At 41.9% G+C, this 24956-nt stretch overlaps 1 protein-coding gene across 9 annotated transcripts in view; it reads left to right on the top strand.

Annotated features, from left to right (window-relative positions):
- ZMAT4 (zinc finger matrin-type 4) overlaps nucleotides 1-24956 on the top strand; it is a 370785-nt gene that overhangs the window by 138633 nt on the left and 207196 nt on the right. Inside the window, exon 1 of one of the 9 annotated variants that reach the window (XM_063668695.1) lies at nucleotides 18423-18824. The exons of the other annotated variants lie outside the window; for them this stretch is intronic. The gene's annotated coding sequence lies outside the window, so the exon portion shown is untranslated. Of the gene's footprint in view, nucleotides 1-18422; nucleotides 18825-24956 lie in introns of those variants that run through there. 9 annotated transcript variants of the gene reach the window in all.

The following is a 24956-nucleotide window of genomic DNA, read 5'->3' as shown; positions in this document are numbered from 1 at the left end:
ATAGGCATATGCCTGGGCATGGTGAAGGGTCCCTGGCCTCTCCGGATAGGATGGGGCTAGATAAGGTTTCCTGGGGAAAGTGACACTGAACCACTTCTTAAAGGATAGATTTGGGTAAGCTAAATAAAAAAGAGTGGGAAAAGGCCCTTTTGAGTGTGCAGTCAGCATTGGTAATGTCTTCAGGGAAACAAACTCAGAGGCATTTCTTGAGTATGAAGTTCTAGCACTGTTGACTACCTAATGCTGCTGTAACAAATTGCCATAAACTGGGTGGCTTCAACAAAGAGTATTTATTCTCTGGCGGTTCTGGTGGCTATAAGTGTGAAACTGAGGCATGGGCAAGGCCTTCCTCTGGAAGTCTGACTGAGAATCTCTTCCTTGCCTATCTCATAGATGCTGGTGTTTGCTGGATTTGCAACTGTACTACACAAACCTCTGCCTCTTCTATCTTTTCATTTTTGTTTTTTTATTTTTAGAGATGGGGTCTTGCTCTGTTGCCCAGGTTGGAATGCAGTGGCACGATTATAGCTCATTGCAGCCTCGAACTCCCAGGCTCAAGGGATCCTCCAGCTTTAGCCTCCCAAGTAGGTGGGATTGCAGGCCTGCACCACCACACCTGGCTAATTTTAAAAAATATTTTTGTAGAGATGGGATCTTGCTGTTTACCAGGTTGGTCTTGAACTCCTGGTTTTGAGTGATCCTCCCACCTCAGCTTCTCAAAGTGTTGGGATTACAGGCATGAACCACCACACCTGGCCTTCTTCTCTGTGTGTATCTCTGTGTGTTCTCTCTCCTTCTTATAAGGACGCCAATAATTGGATTTATGGCCCAGTATAATCCAACATGACATCTTCTTAACTACTTACATGTGCAAGATCCCATTTCCAAATAACATTGCATGTCCTAGGTTGATGTGAATTTGGAGGGGGACATTATTCACTTAGTACTATGGCAGAGGCAGGAGTCGAGGTTGGGATGGTGGGACATTGTGCGTAATGTTGACATTTACTTTGTCAAATGTCCTCTTGTCTTCTCAAGTGGTCTGCTGCTGACTTCGTGGTCAGTTCTCAAAGACAGATGCGCTTACCAACAAGTGCTGTGTGTTTTGGCTTCCAGCTTAAATAGTACCCAGCATTGAGAGTTAGAAGTGGAGATTCTATTCCCAGTTCTGCTACGCATGAGTTTCACAACTTTGCTTTAGACTTTCTAAAACTCAATTACCATGGTTATAATCAAGCAATATAATTGCTGTCCTTACTGTCTCTGAGTTGCTAAAGGACTCAAGGTAAAATCATGTTTGTGAAGGTGCATGATAAATTGTAAAGTGTGTGTCAAGTGTTCTGTCATGGAATTTTTTCTTCTTTCTTGTGGATTATCTCCTGATCTATGGGCCCCTTCATAATTAATTAATCAATCAGCCGATTTCTACTGAGCTTCTACTATGTACAGAGTACAGAGCTACATGCTGTAAAGGACACAGAAAAAGAATGAAATATGGAGTTCCTCAGGTAGTTGGAGAGAAAAGTCATACAGAAAGCAATTTAAAAACAATCAAAGGCCAATTAATTTGTGTGGCCCTGCCTCTAATGAAGTTGATGATCAGAGAAGTGATTTTTTGGTGGAAGCTGGAGTGCTTAACAATGGCTTCCCTCAGGCAGAAGCTTTAGAAGGCTCTGGAAGATTTGTACCATGACGGGGCGCCTGTTCTTGGTGGAGCTGCCTGCTGTGCAAAGCCTTAGAGGCAACAATGAGGAAGGCCTGTGGGAGACCTGCTTAGGCAGAGACTTGCAAGGGCCCTTCAAACTGACTTTCATTCAATATCTATTTAGAAAGCCCCTTTGAAAAATTAGCAACACATATAGTTGTTTTATATTCAAAATAAGGAATCAAGTCCATAACCGAGTTATGACATTAAAACTTGTTTGGAATTGGATCTCTTGTGGATAGCTGCAGTTACACACATTTGGCCAAGGCAGAGATTATGTTCTTGGATGTAATTATGAAGTACTATGTGACATATGCTTAAAATTTCCCTTTGTTGCCTTTTTTTATAGCAAATTATCCCCCACACTGCCCCGGCCCACCCTCACCTTTCTTTCTTCCTTCTTTTCTCTTCTTCAGCCTCCTTTTGTTAATTTCCGAACTAGCAATTTCTTGGGAGGACAATTAAAGGTTTATAATGTAGGTAACACAAATCCTTCATTTTTAGGAAACCACATGCATTATCGGGTTCAGGACTGTAGCTGACTGTAACTGTCAATTCCACGTTGGCCAAGCCCCAGGTTGGTGATGAAATCTGCAGTAGCTCTGTGCAACTTGCAGGTGCATGGTGCAAAAGCACGAGAGAGAGAGCGAGAGAAAGAGAGACAGACTGCGACAGAGAGAGAGAGAGAGAGACCATGACAAAGAGAGAGAGAGAGAGAGATCTTTGTGGTCAGAATGTTCCCTCGACCATGAACCAAGTCAGCTTTGCCAGAAGCAAGAACCATTCAGAGTTAGTCAGTGGAAACTTGGCTTAACAGGCATTTTGTTTTTTCTAACTTCTTTCAGTGAAGATTTTGTACTGCTTTTAGTTAGGTGACCCAAGATGCTGCTTAGCTCTCCTACCCCCAATCTGGTTCTGGTGAGGGTGCTGCGAAGCAAGGCTGGAGCCTGGGGTATGTTTGGGGAGGGATGGAGACTGGGTTGGCCAGTAGGAGGGGCTGGGTGCCTGAGGGCAGCTGAAAGATTTGCAGAAGCAAGTGTATGCCAACCTACAGATGTTTCCAAAGGGTAAAATAAAAGAAAAAAATCAGGACTTAGGTAAGGACTGATCATATATGGAAGTCTATTGCAATAGGGGGAATGTCCCAACCACTTGGAGAAGTAGAGCACGGCTAGAAGGAGCTGGGTGTTGGAGAGTCAAGTGAGTAGGTGCTGTGAGTGAGCAACTAAACAGGAATTTTTCTCTGCATATGTAGTCAGTCGATTATACGGAAAGGCTGTTGGCAGTAGTGGTGTCTTGTCTGCATTCTTGCATAAGCTCTCAGTGCTCGCACAAGCATAAGAGTGGGACAAAGTTCAGGGACCGTGGGAAAGCAGAGAAGACTGACCAAAGTTTGGTCAGGCTGCGTTAGTGGGCATTTTGTCCAGATTTGTTAGTGGGGATGGATAGTTCAGTTAATTATTTATGAGCTGAAGAATGGGAATTGGGAGAGTTTGTGTTTGTATTACTTGTCAATAGTAAATACGATGATCATCCACACATCTTATCTAAGTCTTTTGGGGAAAGGTTGGTCTTTGCAGCAAGCCCTTTCCTGGAACAGAAAAGGATGGGAGATGTAAAAGAAACTATTCCTGTTTTCTAGAAGCAGGAGCTTATATTTTTCCAGGACTTCAGCTAAAGTTCAACATTGTCATGTGGGTGGGGCACAACTGAGACAATCGACCCTTGTCTTAGTTGGCCTGTGCTGCTATAACAAAATCCCACAGCCTAGGTCGCTTAAACATCAGAAAGGTAATTCTCACAGTTCTGGGGAGTCCGAGATCAAGTTGTTAGCTGATTCAATTTCTGGTGAGGGTTCTCATCCTGCTTTGCAGATGAACATCTTATGGCAGTTCAGGTGGCATATGGGATAGCAAGAGAGATCACCTCTTTGTATCTCTTTTTACAAGGGTACTAATCCCATTCATGAGGGCTCCACTCCCATGACCTAGTCATCTCTCAAAGGTAATACTATCTTATGAACTTTACATACGATCGCATTGGGGATTGGGTCTATAGGAATTTAGCAACCATAGATTCTAGATTCTAGACTGCCTTTTCTCCTTTTTTTTTTCTTTTTTGAGATGGAGTCTCTCTCTGTTGCCCAGGCTGGAATGCAGTGGCCCAGCCTCGGCTCACTGCAACCTCCACTTCCCGGGTTCAAGTGATTCTCCTGCCTCAGCCTCCTGAATAGCTGGGATTACAGGCACGCACCTCCATGCCCGGCTAATTTTTGTAATTTTAGTAGAGACGGGGTTTCACGATGTTTGTCAGGCTGGTCTTGAACTCCTGACCTCATGATCTGCCCACCTCGGCCTCCAAAGGGCTAGGATTACAGGTGTGATTCACTGCACCTGGCCTAGACTGGCTTTTCTCAGATACCATTCCAAAGGGCTAATGTAATACAATTATGATTGCAATAGCGTTATGCATGTTTCTTTTCCCCAGTAGGTGATTAGAAAGCATTAGTGATTCTCTGTTTCATTTTCTTTGAATGTCTAGCGTCCTTTCCATTGTTCTATCTTTAACCAGTAGAGACAGTTCTCTCTGTGGCATTAGCAAGTCTGTGTCTCTGCTTTGCTGCACGCTTATGCTAGGGAGCACTGTCACCATCCAACTGTCAAGCAAAATCCTATTTATTCCCAAGATCCATTTTTCTTTGCTCCCTTCTGGAGACCACCAGGTATTCAGCTTTTCTTCTTCTTTCTATTTAGTATTTTTTCATAATAAGTAATTTTTTAGTGTGCTGTTCACACAAATGGAAAAGACCACAGACAGAATTTTAAATTAGACATTGTCATTTACAGAAAATCTATATTCAGGGAAGGAATGATTGAGGGCCCTTAATAACTAAAATCTGGTGATGACCATGCCATAGTTCTTTAATATGTCAACACAGGAATTGTTGCTCTGTTTATTTTTTTAAAGGGATGATGATAACATACATTTGAAAAGAGTCATGGTGACTAATGAAAAAACATTACAGATTGTCATTTCACTGAGTCTACCAGCTTACAACTGATGTGGAGTGGTGACTGTGGAGGGACTGGCTTTATGACAAGAAGAGAAAGGGAGTACAATGAAGTCTTCCTCCCATTTCTGTCCTTCAGTTGTTCAGAGGAATATTAGGGTTCTCTAGAGGGGCAGAACTAATAGGATAGATGTATATATAAACAGGAGCTTATTAAGGAATATTGACTCACAAGACCACAAGGTGAGATCCAACAATAGGCCGCCTGCAAGCTGAGGAACAAAGAAGCCAGTCCGAGTCCCGAGACCTCAAAAGTAGAGAAGCCGACAGTGCAGCCTTCAGTCTGTGGTTGAAGGTCCAGGAGTCCCAAAGCTGAAGAACTTGGAGTCTGATGTTCTAGGGCAGGAAGGATCCAGCATGGGAGAAAGACTAGGCTGGGAGACTCAGCCAGTCTAGTCTTCTCATTTTCTTCTGTCTGCTTTTATTCTGGCCACACTGGCAGCTTTGATTAGATGGTGCCCACCCAGACTGAGGGTGGGTCTGCCTCTCCCAGTCCACTGACTCAAATGTTAACCTCCTTTGGCAACACCTCACAGACACACCCAGGAACAATACTTTGCATCCTTCAATCCGCTCAAGTTGACACCCAGTATTAACCATCGCAAGAGGTAATTCATTGCCCTTCCAAGGATATTTGATGGATACATAAATAAATATATTATTTTCCTATATTTTACATAAAGTATGGTACAGTATATATACCATTTTACCTTTTCTTTTTTCTTTCTTTTTTTTTTTTTGAGATGGACTCTTGCTCTTTTGCCCAGCCTGGAGTGCAGTGGTGCAATTTCGGCTTACTGCAACCTCCGCCCTCCAGGTTCAAGTGATTCTCCTGCCTCAGCCTCCCAGTAGTTGGGACTACAGGCACGTGCCATCATGCTCGGCTAATTTTTTGTATTTTTACACATCTTGGAGGTCATTTGACATGAGGTAAAGAGTGTTTGTATGCATGTGTGTGTGTATGTGTGTACAGTGGATGCTCATTATTTGTGGATTCCATATGAGCAGATTCGCCTACTCATTGAACTTTACTTGTAACCCTCCCATCAGTACTGGCGCACATTTGTAGTCATTCACGGCCATGGGCAGAGTAGTGAAAAGTTTGAGTCACCCAAAGTGCATGTTTCCAGCTGACGTCAAACCAAGTAAGACTCTGCCTTCCTGCTTCGGCTTCCATACTATGAACAAGTGTCCTTCTCACGGTCTGTTTAGAGCCATGCTTGTTACCTTTTTGTGCTTTTTGTTGTAGATTTCACTGTTTAAAATGGCCTCCAAACACAATGCTGAAGTGCTGCACTGCGTTCCAAAACACAAGAAGGCTGTAAGGTGCCTCAGGGAGAAAAGACATGCATTAAATAAGCTTCCTTCAGGCTGAGTGACAGTGCTGAGTGACAGTGCTTCAGGCTGAGTGACAGTGCTTCACTGCTAATGCTGGCCATGAGCTCAGTGTTAACAAATCACCAATGTATATCAAATAATGTGTCTTTTAACAGAAACGTACATAAAATGAGGTTACATACTGATCAGTTGAAAATGTTATAAACAGAGGCTCACAGGAAGCTAATCTTGTATTTTCTTTAAGAGCAATGGTTCCGTATTTGCTAATTCAGTGTTCATAGCAACTTTATAGAACAGAACTACCACAAATAATAAGAATCCAGTACACACACACGCACACACACACACACACACACACACTTATAAACCCGAACAGATGCTGAGTATTTCATTGTAAAGATACCCCATAATTTATGTAGTCCCCTACTTACAGATATTTGAGTTTTTCCTATCACTTGCTATTACAAAGAATGCCATGATGAATAAATGTGTGTATCTCTTTTTCAGGTGTACAAGTATATATATACAAGTATATATATATAAAAGAACGTTTCCTAGACATGAAATTGCTGGGTGAAAACATGTGCATTTATAATTTTGATAAGTATTGCTCTGTTTCTCCATGGAAGCTGTATTCGTCTACACTGCCCGGGGCTGCCAGCACCTACTGTTTCCTGGAGCACCTTTCTCCACAAGCCTGGTGGCAGAATGGAACACAGACTTTGGACTTTTCTTTGTGTTTTTTAAGACAAATACACAGAACTTGATGTTTGAGAGTCTGCTCTGTATGCCAGAGGTATGAGAGTAACTTTAAGCATCCAGATGCTTTTTATCTTTCCCCACTCAAAGTACCCCTGGTGGGAGGAGAGTGAAGCAATAATGTTTAAGGTCCCAAGGAGAGGATCAATGTGTATGGGTTCCCTTCATTTGGGTCTCTTCAGGGTAATTTGCAACTTCTATAGTCCAGTTAGGACAGGCCTGCTGTTCCCACCTAGAAGACCTGAAGGGCAATTAGAAAATCAATAGATGTGATTAAGTATTTACTAATGTGCCTCACTGGCTCAAGTCAGGAGTCAGAAAATAACCACTGGCCAAATTCAGCCACTGCCTGTTTTTGTGTGGTCTGTAAGCTAGGAAAAATTTTAAAAATTTTTAATGTTTGAAAAAAATCAAAAGAAGAAGGGTATATCATGACACATAAAAATTACATGGAATTCAGGTGGGGTGCAGTGGTTCGCACCTGTAATCCCAGCACTTTGGGAGGCCAAGGCAGGCAGATTGCTTGAGTCCAGGTGTTTGAGACCAGCGTGGACAACATGGAGAAACCCTGTCTCTACAAAAAATACAAAAATTAGCCGGGCATGGTGGTGCATGCCTGTAGTCCCAGCTTCCCGGGAGGCTGAAGTGGGAGGATCACTTGAACCCAGGAGGCGGAGATTGCAGTGAGCCAAGATGGTGCCATTGCACTCCAGCCTGGGTGACAGAGTGGGACCCTGTCTCAAAAAAAATCACAGGAAATTCAAATATTAATATTCATAAACAGAAAGTCTTATTGGAACACAGCCACACTCATCCCTTTACGTGTTATCTACAGCTGTTTTCATGCCACAAGGGGAAAATTGAGTAGTTGCAACAGGGATGGTATATCCCAGAAGGCCTAAGATATTTACTGTGACCCTTTACGGAAGATGTTTGCTGCCCATTGAAACTCTAAAGGTGCCTTTCTTGTCTTCCTTATCAGACTTTCGGTTTGTGGCTGTTAGGTTAAAAGTTTCACCTAAGAGAGAAACATCATTTCAAACCCCTGAGTTTCCATTTGCATTGTTGCTATTTGTCTTTGTTTCTTTTCACAGAAAAGTTTGAAATTTGTGAACATATGATGTGGAAACAATGAGGACAGCGTATTTCTGTTTCTTTCTTCTTTTCTTTTCTCTCTCTTTCCTTCTTTTCTTTCTCTTCCTTCTTTCCAGATAGGGTCACTGTCTGTTGCTCAGGCTGGATGGAGTGCAATAGCATAATCATAGCTCATGATCTCAAGTGATCCTCCCACCTGAGTCTCCAAAATAGGCAGACCACAGGCATGCATCACCGCACCCAGCTAATTTTTAAATTTTTAAAAATTTTTTAGTTGAGACAAGGTCTCACTATGTTGCCCAGGCTGGTCTCGAACCTCTGGCTTCAAACAATTCTTCCCGTCTTGGCCTCTCAAAGTGCTAGGATTACAGGCAACAGTCAGCCCACCTGGTCATTTTATGTGATCTGTCCTCCAAGCCAAACCATGGTAACCCAAATTCCTGAGTTTTCTAGGACAGCCCAGATTTAATACGTTCTTTCTTGTCAATACAAATCACCTCACCAAACTATACCCCCAGGTGGAATAAAAATTTTTTGTTATACAGGCACAAATACACAAATAATAATTTAAATGAAAAAAATAGTAGAACTCGTCATTGATGGAAACATATGGCATATTGCTTCAGCTACACATGATTTTCTCAGCCTGAGACCAATTCTCTAGCTTGGGATTCTGCTTCTGAAACTCATTTATACTGAGATATATATCATAGTTATAACTTCTGCCTAGAATCTGATACAGAGGAGAGGAAAGAAGGATTCATTGAAAAGACAGCTGTGGAAATAATTGTTTTCCCTGGTGGAGATAGTGCCATGGGTCTTTGATCATTGGAAAGCCTGGTAGCCCCCTCCTGTACTCTGACTCCACTGTTTTGTTGTTAACATATCATTGCATATACTCTCTTGTTTGTTTGCATGCCATTTGTTAAACCTTTTTTCTTTTTTTTTTTTTGAGATGGAGTCTTGCTCTATTGCCAGGCTGGAGTGCAGTGGCGTGATCTCGGCTCACTGCAACCTCTGCCTCCCAGGTTCAAGCAATTCTCCTTCCTCAGCCTCTCGAGTAGCTGAGACTACAGGCGTGCGCCACCATGCCCAGCTAATTTTTGTATTTTTAGAGAGACGGAGTTTCACCATGTTGGCCAGGATGATCTCTATCTCTTGACCTTGTGATCTGCCCACCTCGGTCTCCCAAAACACTGGGATTACAGGCGTGAGCCACTGTGCCCGGCCTAAACCTATTTAATGTGTCAGGCCCTATGCTAAATACTTGATAGAAATTTCATTTGAACTTTATAAATATGAGTAAGAATCTTTTTCACCTCTTGTGAAAAACTTGTGGAGGGAGCTTAAGTCAAGAATCTTATCCAAAGTTACACAACTCGTAGGTGATACAGCCAAGATTCAAACTCAATACTGTTTGGCTCTAGAACCTGAGGTCTGTATTATCCTGTGATCTTCAATCATTTATTTTTTCATTCAGAAAATATTAATTGCTTGCCTACCAAGAGTCAGGCAGTGTGCTGATTGCTGGGAATTTAAAAGTGAATGAAACAGATGCAGTTTCTGTTTACAGAACTTACAAAGATAGTGGTGGGGGGGAATGGATGTTAATTTTTAAAAATCGTACAAATATTTAAATAAAGAAATGTAATGGAAAGCTTAGAATAAAGAGCTCCACAAGGTCTTTGGAATCAGGGAAGGGCTTTCCTGAATACGTGATGCTTGAGCTGTGTCTGGAAGTTGATTAGTGATTAACTAAGCACAGAGGTATATGTTTTGCAGTGATGGTGGGGAAGGGTGCGGTGTGATAATTCCAGGTAGAGTAAGTAGGATGTGCAAAGGCCCTAAGGTCTGAGAGAACATGGTCTTTGGAAGGAGTAAGAAGGAAGTCATAAAAAAGAATGGGTTCATGTTCTTTGCAGGGACATGGATGAAGCTGGAAACCATCATTCTCAGCAAACTAACACAGGAACAGAAAAACAAACACTGCATATTCTCACTCATAATTGGGAGTTGAACAATGAGAACACATGGACACAGGGAGGGGAATGTCACACACCGGGGCCTGTTGGGGGGTGGGGGTCAAGGGGAGGGAGAGCATTAGGACAAATACCTAATGCATACAGGGCTTAAAACCTAGATGACGGGTTGATAGGTGCACCAAACCACTATGGCACATTTATACCTATGTAACAAAGCTGCACGTTCTGCATATGTATCCCAGAACTTAAAGTAAAATTAAAAAAAAGGAGAAGACAGCCAGCATGAGTGTGGCTGGTGTCTGGAGACAGAAGCAGGTAGTGATGGGAGATGCAGAGTGGACTCAGGGAAGAAGAGCTGAGGGGAGCTGTCGAGTATCAGCCTTGCAAGGGTCCACTGAATCAGTGTGGCCTTGGATGAGGCTGATGGCAGAAGTGAAAAATGAGACATTGATAGATTTGGAGGATACCTGAGTAGGTAAAAATGGATGAATGGGATAATTAGTGTGAAACCAAAGGAAGTTTCCAAATGACTTCCAGGCTGAGAATTGGAATGTTGCTGTCCTGTCCCGTGGTCACAGGGATGCTGATCTTTAGGGCCATGACTGCAGATAGTGGGAGGACCTGAGAAGCAGGGAGGATGTGAGGAAAAACCCTTTCTCCAGGTTATTCTAGGTTCTTCAGGTGGAGCAGGAGTGAAGTTGCATGAAGATGCAGTTTGCTTCCAGCCAAGGGGGTAGTGGGCAGCTTGGTAGAAGCGACTGGGCAAACTCTTGTTCTCAGAACTTCCTTTAAGCCAAGGCTTTCTCCTTCTCTGAAGACAAGAGGAGTAGGGGGAAGGAGGAGAAATCAGGGCAAGCCCAGTGGCAGAGGGACACAGGGACACAGGCTAGAGGCACCCTGCAGTTGTGCTGATGCCCAAAGCCAGGAGAGTGGGCTGGGTTCCAGATAGGTGCCAAGTGAGAGGGCACCCTGGTGTCACAAAGTAGGGTAGCAGAAGGTTGTCTGGATGGCTTCCTGGGGGAATGCAGAAGTCAGCAGTGATTTGATATGTGCTTCCAGTAAGAGGACTGGGGTTACTCAAACAGCTGGTAGAACTCAGGTGTGGTCTTGGGATCTCAGTCCCAGTAACTCCTGGAGGGTCCACCCGTTCTTGCTTAAATTTAAAAGGCAGAGATGGGAAGACCCAGAGATCACAGCGTTAGACTTTGGGAGGGCAGGGGTCTTCCCTTATGCATTTTTGCATCCTCAGCATTTTGCACGGGGGGGTTGATGTTCATATTTTCATAATACTGCCCTATTGTTTTTCTTTGAAACAATTATGATTTTAAAAATTATTTTAACTAAAACCTGTCATTTGTATAGAAAGTCTTACAGAGCAACAGAATTGCATCTGGTTTTCATTATACACCTATTGAAGTCATCCTCCTCTTCTGTAACCGCCCTCTTACTGGCTGTCTCTCTTGGTCATCGCTGTCCTAAGCTTGACCTTATTTCACATCAGGCCCATTAGTGCAGGGGTTGATGTTATAGTCTGGATATTTGCCCCACCCAGATCTCAGGTTGAAATGTAATTCCCAGTGCTGGAAGTGGGACCTGGTGGGAGGCGATTGGATCATGGGGATGCATTTCTTGTGGGTGGTTTAGAATGGTTTATCTAATTAATGGTTTATCATGAGGACTGCACCATCCCCTTGGTGCTGTCCTCATGAAAGTGAGTGAGTTCTTATGAGATCTGATTGTTAAGTGTGTGGCACCTACTCCCCACATCTCTTGCTCCCACTCCTGCCATGTGAGACACCTACTTCCCCTTCTGCCATGATTGGAAGCTTCCCGAGGCCTCACCAGAAACAGACGCCGGCACCATGCTTCCTGTAAAGCCTGCAGAACTGTGAGCCAATTAAATCTGTTTTCTTGTAAATTACCCAGTGTCAGGTATTTATTTATAGCAATGCAAGAGTGGCTTAATAAAGTTGATTTGCAGCTAGCAGAGGTCAATGTCCTTCCCAGATTCAATCCATATTTCAGCCATAAGAGTGTGTTCCTCAGGAAGTTCTTATCTGGAAGACATTATGGCTGTGCCTCGGGGGTGAAAGGATTGATCATACATATTGCATGACTCTTTGTCATGGAAGATTATAAGCCACATCCTTTAGCAGTGTCTTTCCTTTGACACACTAAATTGGCCCTTGAAAATGAGCCCAAATCTATTTTTGTTTAGGGTAGTTTGAATAAAAGAATTCTGGTGGCAACAGACTGCAAAAGAGAGTGATTATTTTATATCACAATCACTCTCTAACTTCCGTTCTGCAAAGTTAATTTCCAATGCTGGTGTTTGTTTTTGGGGGGGCCCCACTGGGGTGCACAGGAATCTCCAGACATGGTTTGATGGCCCACCTGGGTGTGGCAGCTGGGTTCTTCAGTATTCTCTTTCCTTTCTGCTCTGTTTCTTTTTTTCAGGTGTCTGATTCTCCAGTATATCTTTCCTGACCCCATTTTTCCCCTGATAGATGGATTTCTTTGGTTAACATGCTAGAGTCCCACAAAACATAAGTTTATTTTTCTCATGAATCTCAACTCTTTCCTGAAAATTTGTATCATTCTCTTTTAATAAAATTCCTTTCCTTCTATGTCTGGGTCCATTTGTCTTCATCTCTTGCTGGGGTACAGGGAGGGGTCTGGGAAGATCTCGCCTCTTTGCTTTCCTTTGTCCTACATAGCACCGTGAGTCTTCACTCTCATATGGCTCTCATAAATCACACTTGCTGTCTTCCCATTAGGTGACCCCCTGTGACCATTCTGTTTCTCTTTAGTAACCTCTGGGCATTCCGCATGCCTAAAATATTATTCTTGCAGAACGAAGAAGTCTGTTTCCTTCACTACATTCTGGCTTGTGACTGTTTGGCTTTGTTTAGGTTCATGTGTTCTTTTAAGAATATATATATATTTTTTCTTTTTGCCTTAGAATCAGCCAAGGGTTGTGAAATTAAAATACAAGATACATTTATAACTTCATGTGACCTGGATTTGGTGCAGGTCATGCTGAGGCAGTGATGAATGTCTCCTGATCAACACCAGAAAACCTTGCAGAAAATACATTTAAAAATAGGAGTGATGTACTGAGTTCTACTAATTTGTAGTAAATTGTCTTTTTGGACTTAGGTCTGGCAAACCCCTACTGTGCACCTGCCCTGTGTCACAGGCTACATTGGGAACTCTGTATATGTTATCTTACATAATTTTCAGAAAATTCTATCATGTAAGCATTACTGTGTGCATTTTGCAAATGATCTAAGGAAGGGGCAGAGGGCAGTGGAAGTAGAGATAAGATCAAAAGTGAGGTCACCTAAATCTAACACCTTTTTTATCTTGTCACCTCCCTGTGACCGCCTGTGATGCATTGCATTTCTTTATTTTTAAGAACATAACTTTCACTCACTCCTGCCTCAACCATTTCATGTATAAGTGACCTTAGTAGTCCCAGGTTCCTGTAGCACATGTTTTGTGAGAGTAGCTCAAGGAATTCTTCCCCTCAAAGCCTGCAGTGGGTGGAGCAGTGTTCACAGGGTCATCCTAACTTTGTTCTTTTTTTCCAGGTGCCTGCTGAGAGTTGGTGGCGTGCAGACTTGTTGAAAATCTGAGGGGTCAGATAATGTGATGCCACTAATTCAGCATCATGTAAAAGAGAGGGCATAGGCTTTGAAAACTCCCCTGGGGTCAAATCGGGCCTCCAGTTCCTGCTAGCTGAATGACCTCAGTCAATTTCCTTAATTTTTATTAGGTTCTGTTTCTTCATCTAAAAATTTTAAAGAATAAATATGATAATCTAAGCTTAAAGCAGGGAGTACAGGATGTGGTGAGAGACAGGTGCTCATTAACTATTACCTCTTTCTCCTTTCCAATGTATCAGATGATGCTGAACCTCTTTCTGACTGGATATTTGATAGTGTATTAGTCTGTTCTCATGCTGCTAATAAAGACATACCCGAGACTGGGTAATTTATAAAGGGAAGAGGTTTAATGGACTCACAGTTCTATATGGCTGGGGAGGCCTCACAATCCTGGTGGAAGATGAAGGGGACGTCTTACATGGTGGCAGACAAGAAACAGTGAGAATCAAGTGAAAGGGGTTACCCCTTATAAAACCATCAGATCTCATGAGACTTATGCACTACCACAGGAACAGCACTGGGGAAACCGCCTCCATAATTATTATCTCCCACTGGGTCCCTCCCACAACATGTGGGAATTATGGGAGCCACAGTTCAAGTTGAGATTAGATGGGGACACAGCCAAACCATATATGATAGGGAGTAAGAGAAATCAACAACAAAAGACTGATTAGAATGAGCTAGTGGGTCTGTATTCCAAGATCAAATGCTGCTTAGAGATGCATTTCTTAAAAAAAATAAAAGCCCTGAGTAATTGTCAATGAATTAGAAAAACACAGATAAAATATTACTGCGTTCAATACCATTCTTGTTTTAAAGAAGCTAAACGAATACAAAGAGTAAAAAAATATGGTGTTGGCATTTGCACATTGGGGCTTTGCTTGGAGGAACACATCTTGTCATTACTTGGCTGTGATCCAGCCCCAATATTTAAGTCTAGCCAGAAGAGAGTTAAGATATTTTGAACAGCTCTAGATGACAGCACACACAGCCCTGAACTGTGCGCATGGAGCAGCTGGTTGTATTCCCCTCCCTTCTGCTTATGGGTAGTGTTATTCAGTCATGGCACAGTGACTTTAATAGATATTAAAAATGCAGCTATTTGAGCATGTCATTCTCAAAGCCCCATTGAAATGCTCTACGGCAGCATATGTGACTGAACATGGTACAAGGCCATTACCTGCCTGCAACAGGAACCATTCCTTTTAATCTGTGACTCCGTATAGCAAAATAGTTTTGTAATCATGTATAATTCGTCTATTAGTTTTGTCTTTGTGCCAAGCATAGTTAAAAGAAAAATCGTGTGGAAAAGATTATTTTTATTGTGAATTCCTGATGGAAAAAGGCATTTTCCTTCAAAGTTATTATCTTGGTTTTACAGCTGACCTTTAAAAGAGTGTTTATAACTTTAAATACTCCAGAGCTCAGCAAATATTATCCTCCATATAATTTTAAATAGTCATTATAGATTTGTCTATAAGCACTGAGTATGTATCATAAGATGCAATGTTAGTCGTTTAAAATTTTTGATATTTTATTGTAAAAGAAAAAAATCTTGTTTCATTGGTACATTTAGTGATGATTGACCTTTTCTTATTAAATTTCCTCTTCACATTTCATCTGTATGTAATCCTAGAAGGTCACTGGTTGGCATTAGCAACCCCAGAAATGAATGGTCATGATGTCACATCCTAGAATTAACAAATTAGTTTGTTTGGTCTCTCATTATCTGTTATATCCCTTACTGTAATGGGGGATGAAAAAATTCAAGATGGAATTGTGACCTGCAATGTCTTGAACACCAAGAATTAGGGATCTTCAGTGTGTCCCTCCTCCCACCTCTCTTACCATACATACTTAGCATTTTTATGTGTTTTTTTTGTGTGTGCTTTATGACATACTCCTGGGCATGAGTTTTCTGCTATCATGGTTAATGATGCAAAAAAAAAAAAAAAAAAAAAAAGGGAAAGAGAAAGAAGGGAGAGAGAAAGGAAAGAAATAGAGTGCTATCGAGGGAAAAGTAAAACTGAATCATAACCAAAGAATATCTGAGCCTGGAAGGGTTTATATGGCTTTTCAATGGAGTCTTGCCACCTAGAAATAAAACAGAAAATCTATATTCCTGTGTGCATTTCACTTGGACTTCCAGAAAGGCTGGGAGATCATGGGTGAGTCATGTAACTTCCCTGCATTATTTCCTCCTCTGCAATAAATGATCAATTGTTCCTTTCCAATTTTAGTAGCATGTGATTTAAAAGCTCCTTGGAAACCAATACCATGATTTATAAACAAAAGGGATCAGTGGATTGTTGATAATTTCAAGTAATTCTTTTATTTTATCATGAAATCATTATCCATTTTTACAAACCATTAATCCAAGTTTCGTGCATATTCTGGCATAGCATAATTAGTGAGCACAACCGGGAAGGGTCCCTGCCCTCCATTGAAAGTGGCAGCTCTCATAAGTGCTATGGATGAAAGGGCATGGTCCCTGGGAGAGCACGTGGGGAGAGATCACCAGCCTCGGAATGAGGGAAGGTTTCTGCAGCAGTGATTCTGAGTGGCGTCTGAAGGGTTCACAGGCTTTTACTGGGTAAGGAGGTAAAGGAAGAGCATTCCAGGAAGAGGGACAGCATTATGAAAGTTTGGGGAGAAACAGAAAGAAGACAAGTGAGGCTAGTGCAGAACAAAGCAGGATGTCGTGATAGAAAAGGCTAGCATGACCAATATGGTAGGAGCCAGACCATGTGCGGTTTTTGGGGAAGGAGTGACAATATCATTTATCATCCAAACATGACACTTCTGAAAGTGAAAGGGCACTATTAGTAGTAAAACTGGGCCGGGCGTGGTGGCTCATGCCTGTAATCCCAGCACTTTGGGAGGCCGAGCTGGGCAGAGGTCAGGAGTTCGAGACCAGCCTGGCCAGCATGGTGAAACCCGCCTCTACTAAAAATACGAAAATTAACTGGGTGTGGTGATATGCGTTTATAGTCCTAACTACTAGGGAGGCTGAGGCAGGAGAATTGCGTGAACCCAGGAGGCAGAGGTTGCAGTGAGCCGAGATTGCGCCATTGCACTCCAGCCTGGGCAAGATAGTGAGATAGAGAAAGAAAGGAAAGAAAGGAAAGGGAAGGGAAGGAAAGGGAAGAAAGAAAGGAAGGAAGGAAGAAAGGGAGGGAGGGAGGGAAGGAAGGAAGGAGGGAAGAAAGAAAGAGATGTTAACCAGGAGTGGCAGTTCCTCTGCAGAGCTCAGAGAGAGATTTGGGTGGGAGAGTTAAATTTGTGTGTGAGCTCTGAAGTTGAGAACGTCTACAGAGAAAGCTTGAGGAGAGAAGAAAAGTGAGCTGGGAAACCTACTGGCTGTGAAGATGGTGAGACCACCAAGGAGACCTGGAAGAAACAGGCAGGTAGGAAGAAAACTAGGAGTGTGTTGTGTCAGGGAAGCTAAGGGACACTTAGCTGAGTACTAACAAATTAGTGCTAGAGGATGAAATAAAAATCATGTGCATTTTATTACTGTATGTTCAATAACATATATATTGAGTGGACCATTTTTGTTTCATCAAGAGAGGAATTGAGTGATGAGCAATATAAAACACCAAATGTCCCTGTTTTCTTACCTTCGCAGTGATTTTGATGATCTTAGAGATAGGCATAGGAGAACCCATCCTCTGGCTGGAAATGGGGGAATATTGCCTGGCAGATCTGGCTCTGAACATTGTCCTAAGGTAAGGAATGTGCCATCTGCAGTCCTCTTTCTGCACTTATTCTCTCTCAGAGCCATTGTGCTTGAATTTCTAACAGGATCTTCACCCTATTTCCAGATCCTTGGCTTGGGAAAGGACCTTGCAAACTCATTTATACTGAGATGTAAAGGATTGATAAGGCTAAGTCTTTTGTTTTGCTCAGAGAACTACACCTGAAACAACAATAAAGCTGTCTCTGTTCTGGAAAATGCAGTTCTCTGAGTGTGGGGAGGATGTTCTGAACCTGCCTCTTTTACTTGAATTACTTCCTTGTAGTTTGCTTTTAAATACCTTCGAAATAGAACCCTAGGGTCACACAACTGTAGACTTTGGGGTGCTTTCAGTCTAGAGTAATCACACCTCAGAGGACTTATCTTTCCTTTCTCTCCAAACCTGCTTCTCCTATTAAATTTCCTTTTAGAATTTGATTAATAACACCAACTTCTTCCCTTCTTCCCTTCACCCAGGCTAGAAACGATTGAATTATATTTGACCTGCTCACTCACCACATCCGGATGCTGTGAGTCCGCCCTGCCTGCCACTGCTGGCTTCATCTCTGTCCCTTCCTGCGGTTTCAGAATGAGATCACACTTTTATCAACTCCCCTTTGGCTTCATGCCTCTGCATCCTGACCCTTGTTCCGAGTCTGTTTTCTTCTATTCAGCCTAGAAATTGTGCTAACAGAATTGCCTTTCTTATGTAAGGATCTGAACTTGGGCCCATCCTCTCTATACATCTTTGCTGGTGCATTTTCTCCTAAAGCCTAAACTTCTCAAAGAACCTATTGTCCCTTCTAAGGGCTGCCGAACTAGAGCTTGCCTGCCTTACTTATTATTTTTGTTTGACATTAGTTGAAAATTGCAGGATAGCAAGAGAAAAGACCAGCTAAAACATTTTACTCTTTCTTCATTCCTAGCCGAAGGTGGGGGTCTATCATTTTATGCCCCTTTGTGAAGATGCAAGTCTCAAACTTCCCAAAAGAACCTAACACCTGGGGTGGGTGTTGCTTAATCATTCAATGGGGAGGAACTCTGTGGGTTACGGCTGAGCAGCTCCAGGAAGCTGCAGTGAGGAGGGTGCTGGAAGTGGGAGGAAGGCTTCAACTTGATGTATTCTTTTGCTTAGGACAGAAATGGTGAGCCCTTGGGTAAATCTTATCACATTTCTCTTCCCTTATTTGAGATGCTGAAGAGCAGGGTGTTCCTAATATTTTCTAGAAATATAAAAGGAAGCCAGTGTGATGACTAAGCCAGCTGGACACCTGCAGATGTGTCTTGCCACCTGGCCTCGGCTCCATCTCCCTACCCCATCTTCACCCCCAGCAGGAGCAGACTGGCCTTTGACTTCTGCTGGCGAGGGACACGGACTCCCTGGATTCATCTGGATTAAGAATCCAAGACAGTAGTCATGATCTGTGAAGCAGTCTCTTCTGCTTCCCACAAGGAAGAAACATCTTAGCAGGTAGGGTTGGAGAATCCAAGGTCCCACGGAGGGGACTTCTCATAAGGAGGCCATTCACAGGCCTGTATTATCTCATTCTAGTCTCTATCTTTCTGGGCTCAGTGCTGGGCATTCACCGAGGTGAACCATAATCATGCCAAACCTGATACTCCTTGCTCCTGGGAGCATTCATCCTAGCCATATTCTTTCAAAGCTGTTCACCATTCCAGAAATGGACATATGCTCTCCTCTTCCTTTTTCTGGAGAAGCCCATTCCTCACTCACGGATCTGCTCAAACAGCACCTGTACCACGAAGGCCACCGTGATCTATGGCTCCACAGCCAGAATCGGCAGCTCCTTCTCTGTGCCCCTGTCCCCATTACCACCATGATCTGTGTCTCCAGAATCGGCCGCTCCTTCCCCGTGCCCCAGTTCCCATGACCACCATGATCTGTGGCTTCACAGCCAGAATCGCCCGCTCCCTGCCCATGCCGCTATTCTTATTCTGTTTTGCGGTGTATGTGTGTGTCCTGTGTACCCAGGGCTTCCAACTCTCTGTGAGGAGCCAGAACCAATGGGATTCTATTAGTCCGCTGTGGTCCTCCTGCATCACTCACGCTTCAAGTCCTTGTGCGTTGTAGGCACTCAGTGAGTGTAGGATGAATAAATGAAGGACTGAATGAGAGAACAGCCCCTGGGTTTTAGCCAGACCTCTGTCAGTGCAGAACGTCCCTTGCGAAGCTGACATCCTGGCGCTGGGGAAGTGTTTGGTGGACAACTCAGGCAGGAGAACCTCCAATCCGCTGTCTGGGGCTCCTCCCAATTTCTTGAGTCCATTAGGGAATAATCAGGAAGGAAGCTCCCTGTTCAGCTGTCATCCCAGGTCACTGCTCTCAGGTGTTCACTGAAACGATGCAATCAAATAAATGTTTTAAAGCCCTAAATTCTTGCTGAGTAGGGAAAGACCTCAATTATTCAAAGGCTCCTTTCAGAGAGGTCAGCCTTTGGCCAACACAGAAAATAAATAAATGTATTTATTTTATTTTCTGATTTTAAAATGATGTACAATGATTTTTTTTTTAATATTGTAGCTGGGATTATAGGTGCCTGCTACCATGCCTGAATAATTTTTGTATTTTTTTTTTAGTAGAGATGGGGTTTCACCGTGTTGGCCAGGCTGGTCTTTAACTCCTGACCTCAGGTGATCCACTTGCCTCAGCCTCCCAAAGTGCTAGGATTACAGGCATTAGCCACTGTGCCAGGCCAATGTCTTTTTTAAGCTTTCACAAACTTTTCCAAATTTTCCATTGTTATTTCTCCATAATTATTGACTTTTACATTTTATTCTTTGTGTTTTTTCCCCAGTTTGTGAAATTGTCTTCTAACTTTGAGATGGCTGTTTGTGTGTGTGTTTGTGTGTGTGTGTGCGTGCATGCGTGCACATTTATCAAAGGTTGGTGCTGTTCACATGAATTTTTGCTAAAGGAGATAACACCCACTGAAATAGATTCTTCAAGAATGTACAAAGTAGATTAGAGGGAGGAAATGAAAATTGGAGGGAGGCACCTTTGAATTTGAGGTCCCTATAAAATCAGTTCTTACATTTCTGCTGCAGCATCTCAGTCCTTCAACATTGGCCCCCAGTTTTTAAATATTGTTTATTTATTTTAGTTGAAAATTAAAATCCCTCTCCTAAGACACATCACTGTTAACAGTGGGATACAGATTGATCCTTTCAGATTTCTTTACTTTTATATATCTGCAAATATATATATATATTTTTACACATATATTTATATACAAGTGATATATATTTATATATATAAACCACATATATAAACTATATTTCTATATTATATATATATGCTTTTTAAGGCAGAATTGGGGTTACATTATCAGTGATGTTCTGTATTCTACTTTTTTTTCAAGACAGGGTCTTGCCCTGTCACCCAGGCTGGAGTGCAGTGGTGCGATCATGGCTCACTGCAACCACGACCTCCTGAGATCCCACCTTAGCCTCCTGAGTAGCTGGACCACAGGCAGGTGCCACCACACCCAGCTTGTTTTTTTTTTTGTTTTTTTTTTTTTTTTTAGTAGAGACAGAGTTTTGCCGTGTTGTCCAAGCTGGTCTCAAACTCCTGGCCTCAAGTGATCTGCCTGCCTCAGCCTCTCAAAGTATTGAGATTACAGGCGTGAGCCATCATACCTGGGTATTCTACTTTTTATGTACTACAATAGTTTAGTCAGATTTCTATTTCAATACCTATGTTTTATTTTTAATGCTTTCTTGTTTAATGTTATATTGATGGATATTTTGTAATATATTTAACCAATTTCTTACAATTGAAAATTTACATTGTTTCTAACTTTTCACTATTATTTTTGTCCACTGGTACAGGAACTTACCTAGAGACAGTCCAACACTTGGCATTGCCACAATTCAATGCAATGCACATTTCACAGCCTTTGAACTGTGTACCCAGGCTGCCTTTGCTGCCCTGCAGAAAGATGGGAGTCATTGATATTCCCAACACCGATATATGAAAGTCTCCACTTTACCTCATCTTCACAAATGATATTGTTAATATAATAATACTGGATATTACTAATCTTTTTAATCTTTATAAATTTGATAGGCAAAAATGCAATTTCTTTCATTAATACAGATTTAATCACTAGCAAGATCATCATTTCCTATGTTTATGTCTTTTTTTTTTTTTTTGAGACGTACTTCCACCTTTCGCCCAGACTGGAGTGAAGTAGGGCAATTTAGGCTCACTGCAACCTCTGCCCCTTAGGTTCAAGTGATTCTCCTGCCTCAGCCTCCCTAGTAGCTTGGATTATAGGTATGCACCACCACGCCTGGCTAATCTTTGTATTTTTTTAGTAGAGATGGGGTTTCTCCATGTTAGCAGGGCTGGTCTTGGACTCCTGATCTCAGATAATCCACACTCCTCGGCCTCCCAAAGTGCTAGGATTACAGGCATTAGCCACCGTGCCTGGCCAATGTCTTTTTCAAACCTTCACAACCTTTTCCAAATTTTCCATTGTTATTTCTCTTTAATTATTGACTTTTACATTTTATTCTTTGTGTTTTTTTCCAAGTTTGTGAAATTGTCTTCTAACTTTGAGATAGCTGTGTGTGTGTGTGTGCATTTATCAAAGGTTAGTGCTGTTCAAATGAATTTTTGCTAAAGGAGATAACACCCACTGAAATAGATTCTTCAAGAACGTATAAAGTAGATTAGAGGGAGGAAATGAAAATTGGAGGGAACACCTTTGAATTTGAGGTCCCTATAAAATCAGTTCACACATTTCTGCTGCAGAATCTCAGTCCTTCAACACCGGCCCCCAGTTCATTCGTTTTATGTGTAAGGAATTAGAGCACACAGATTTTTCACAAGGCTCCATAAACTGCTATGTGCACAGTCCTAGAGGTCTGTGAACTTAGATGGGAAAAAATTGCACCTTTATGTGCACCAATCTCTTGAAAATTAGTATTTCTTTCAATTATAAATGTGAGTAACAATGAACAGTAATACTAGCAGTTTCTGACACCAATAAAAACCGATATTTTAAAATCACATTACTGTTGTTGAAGATATCCTAAAATATCACTACTATGAATTGAAACTAGATTTTGTTATCTTATAAAGAAGCATGTTATTATTGTATCTTTTATCACACAAGCATTACATATTTTGATGGTTGCATTTCAACAGATCGTGACCCTGTGCATTTTGATTTATGAATTTAAAAATGTTATTTTGTGCAAATCAAAACCACAATGAGATACCATCTCATGTCAGTTAGAATGGCAATCATTAAAAAGGCAGGAAGCAACAGATGCTGGAGAGGATTTGGAGAAATAGGAACACTTTTATATGTTGGTGGGAGTGTAAATTAGTTCAACCATTGTGGAAGACGGCGTGGCAATTCCTCAAGAAATACCAGAAATACCATTTGACCCAGCAATGCCATTACTGGGTGTATACCCAAAGGATTATAAATCGTTCTACTATAAAGACACATGCACACGAATGATTATTGCAGCACTATTTACAATAGCAAAGACTTGGAACCAACCCAAACACCCATCAATGGTAGACTGGATAAAGAAAATGTGGCAACATATACACCATGGAATACTAAGCAGCCATAAAAAGAATGAGTTCATGTCTTTTCAGGGACATGGATGAAGTTGGAAACCATCATTGTCAGCAAACTAACACAGGAACAGACAACCAAACACCGCATGTTCTCACTCATAAGTGGGAGCTGAATAATGAGAACACGTGGACACAGGGAGGGAATGTCATACACTGGGGCCTGTCGGCGGGTGGCAGGCAAAGGGAGGGAGAGCATTAGGACAAACACCTAATGCATGCTGGGCTTAAAACCTACATGATGGGTTGATGGGTGCAGCAAACCACCATGGCACATGTATACCTATGTAACAAACCTGCACGTTCTGCACATGTACCCCAGAACTGAAAGCAAAACAAACAAACAAACAAAAACCCTGATATGTAAAGAGATTAAGTAAGCACATAGTGAGTAAGTAGCTTATGTCAGCTCTTTTCTTCCTGTGTCAATTGTACTGCTGGAACTCAAATAGATCACTGTATTATCTTTTACAATCCCAAATTAAAGAATTTCCAGAATCAAGCTTGTCATCTACCATCAGTGTCTTACACACTTTAATATTCTCTTCTCTCAGGAGGGGGAGATTTAAAAAAAAATATGTTATTTTGAAAAGGGGTCTATAGGCTTCAACAGGCTGCTAAGGGCATCCAAGGCAACCATAGGTTAAGAATCCCTGAGCTGGAGACAGCGTTAAAGTTACGAGAAGGTTCTAATTTGCTCCTTGATGAGAAGCTAAGGTTTCTTCTGTTGCCGTGACTCCTTTTGGGTATTCTTTCTCCTCAGTTCTGCCCATGTGACAGTTAAGAGCTTTTCGGAGGCTCCTAGAAGCTTCTCAAATGCTGTATCAAATGTATTAACATCCACCCACGTTCCACATTAAATACATTTTCATTACAAAAACTTGAAAAAATTATTTTAATTTTGTTTTTTAAATCCTTGGTTTTGAGAAACTAATTTAATTTACAACTGAATGCAATTTCTTGACAACCAGTGTGCTTACTCAGGGGTTCTAGTAAAGTGGGAAAATCTAACATACAAATTGTTTTCTAAATGTAATGAAATTTTTATGAGCACTAAATTTCACAATTAATGAAGCTGACACACTATATGTTTTGTGTACATTTAATTAAACATTTAGCAGTAGCAATTTTTGTGATTTTCTTTTCATATTTTGGAGCCATTTTTTTAAAGTCTGTTTTACAGGTCCTGGAAAGCACCTAGACGCTTGTGCCAGTGTCTAACGGATTAAATGTCGACAGGGGCCACAGCCTTTTATACTCAACCTTTTCACAGAGCACATCCTCCACCTCCTCTCAGTAACTGAACACTTGGTTCCCTCTCTTCGCGCAAGGACTTTGCTGCTGCCATCTGTAGGAGCGGAGGCTATTGGCTGCCCCTTGCTGTGGGGACAACAGGCAGTGTTAGCACATTCCTACTTCTTCCTTGCTTCTTGCATGGTTTTACTCAGTGCAAAACCATCCCCTGTACTTTAAGATTCATTTTATCCACAGATATCATCCTGATAGTTCTCCTTTTGCTGTAATCTGTTTTAGCCTTTATGCTCTTTGATCCCTGAGTTAATAGCCTTCCTGCTGCCCAGCCACAACCTTGCACAACTTTCACCTCCCCTGGGGACAAGCTATCCCACCTTCTAACCTCAGAGCTCTGTGGCAGGGTCTGAACTTTGTTCAAGGCGTGTCTCCAGCTTCCCAAACAAAGCAGAGTCATTTTCTCAAGAAATGTTTGTTTCTTGATAATGCGTGAATTCTCTTTGTCTCCACTGCAATCCAACTCCCCAGTTCGAGTCTTATTCCTTTGTTAACACCTGGTATCTCTTCTGTATTAAAATGCAATATATAAACTTCTAGTCAGAACCTCCTACTTGTCTAATTCTCCAACTCCTGATTCTTGGGACTCATTCTTTACCTCATCCATATCCCCTGTACCTTCCTGCTTTTCTTTCCAACCCATCCAATACTGACTTCTTTGCTTCTCTTTTCACAGCT

The sequence above is a fragment of the Pongo pygmaeus genome, chromosome 7 (genome assembly GCF_028885625.2).
Source record: "Pongo pygmaeus isolate AG05252 chromosome 7, NHGRI_mPonPyg2-v2.0_pri, whole genome shotgun sequence".
Lineage (NCBI taxonomy): Eukaryota > Metazoa > Chordata > Mammalia > Primates > Hominidae > Pongo > Pongo pygmaeus.
This window is presented reverse-complemented; position numbering and strand designations above follow the sequence as displayed.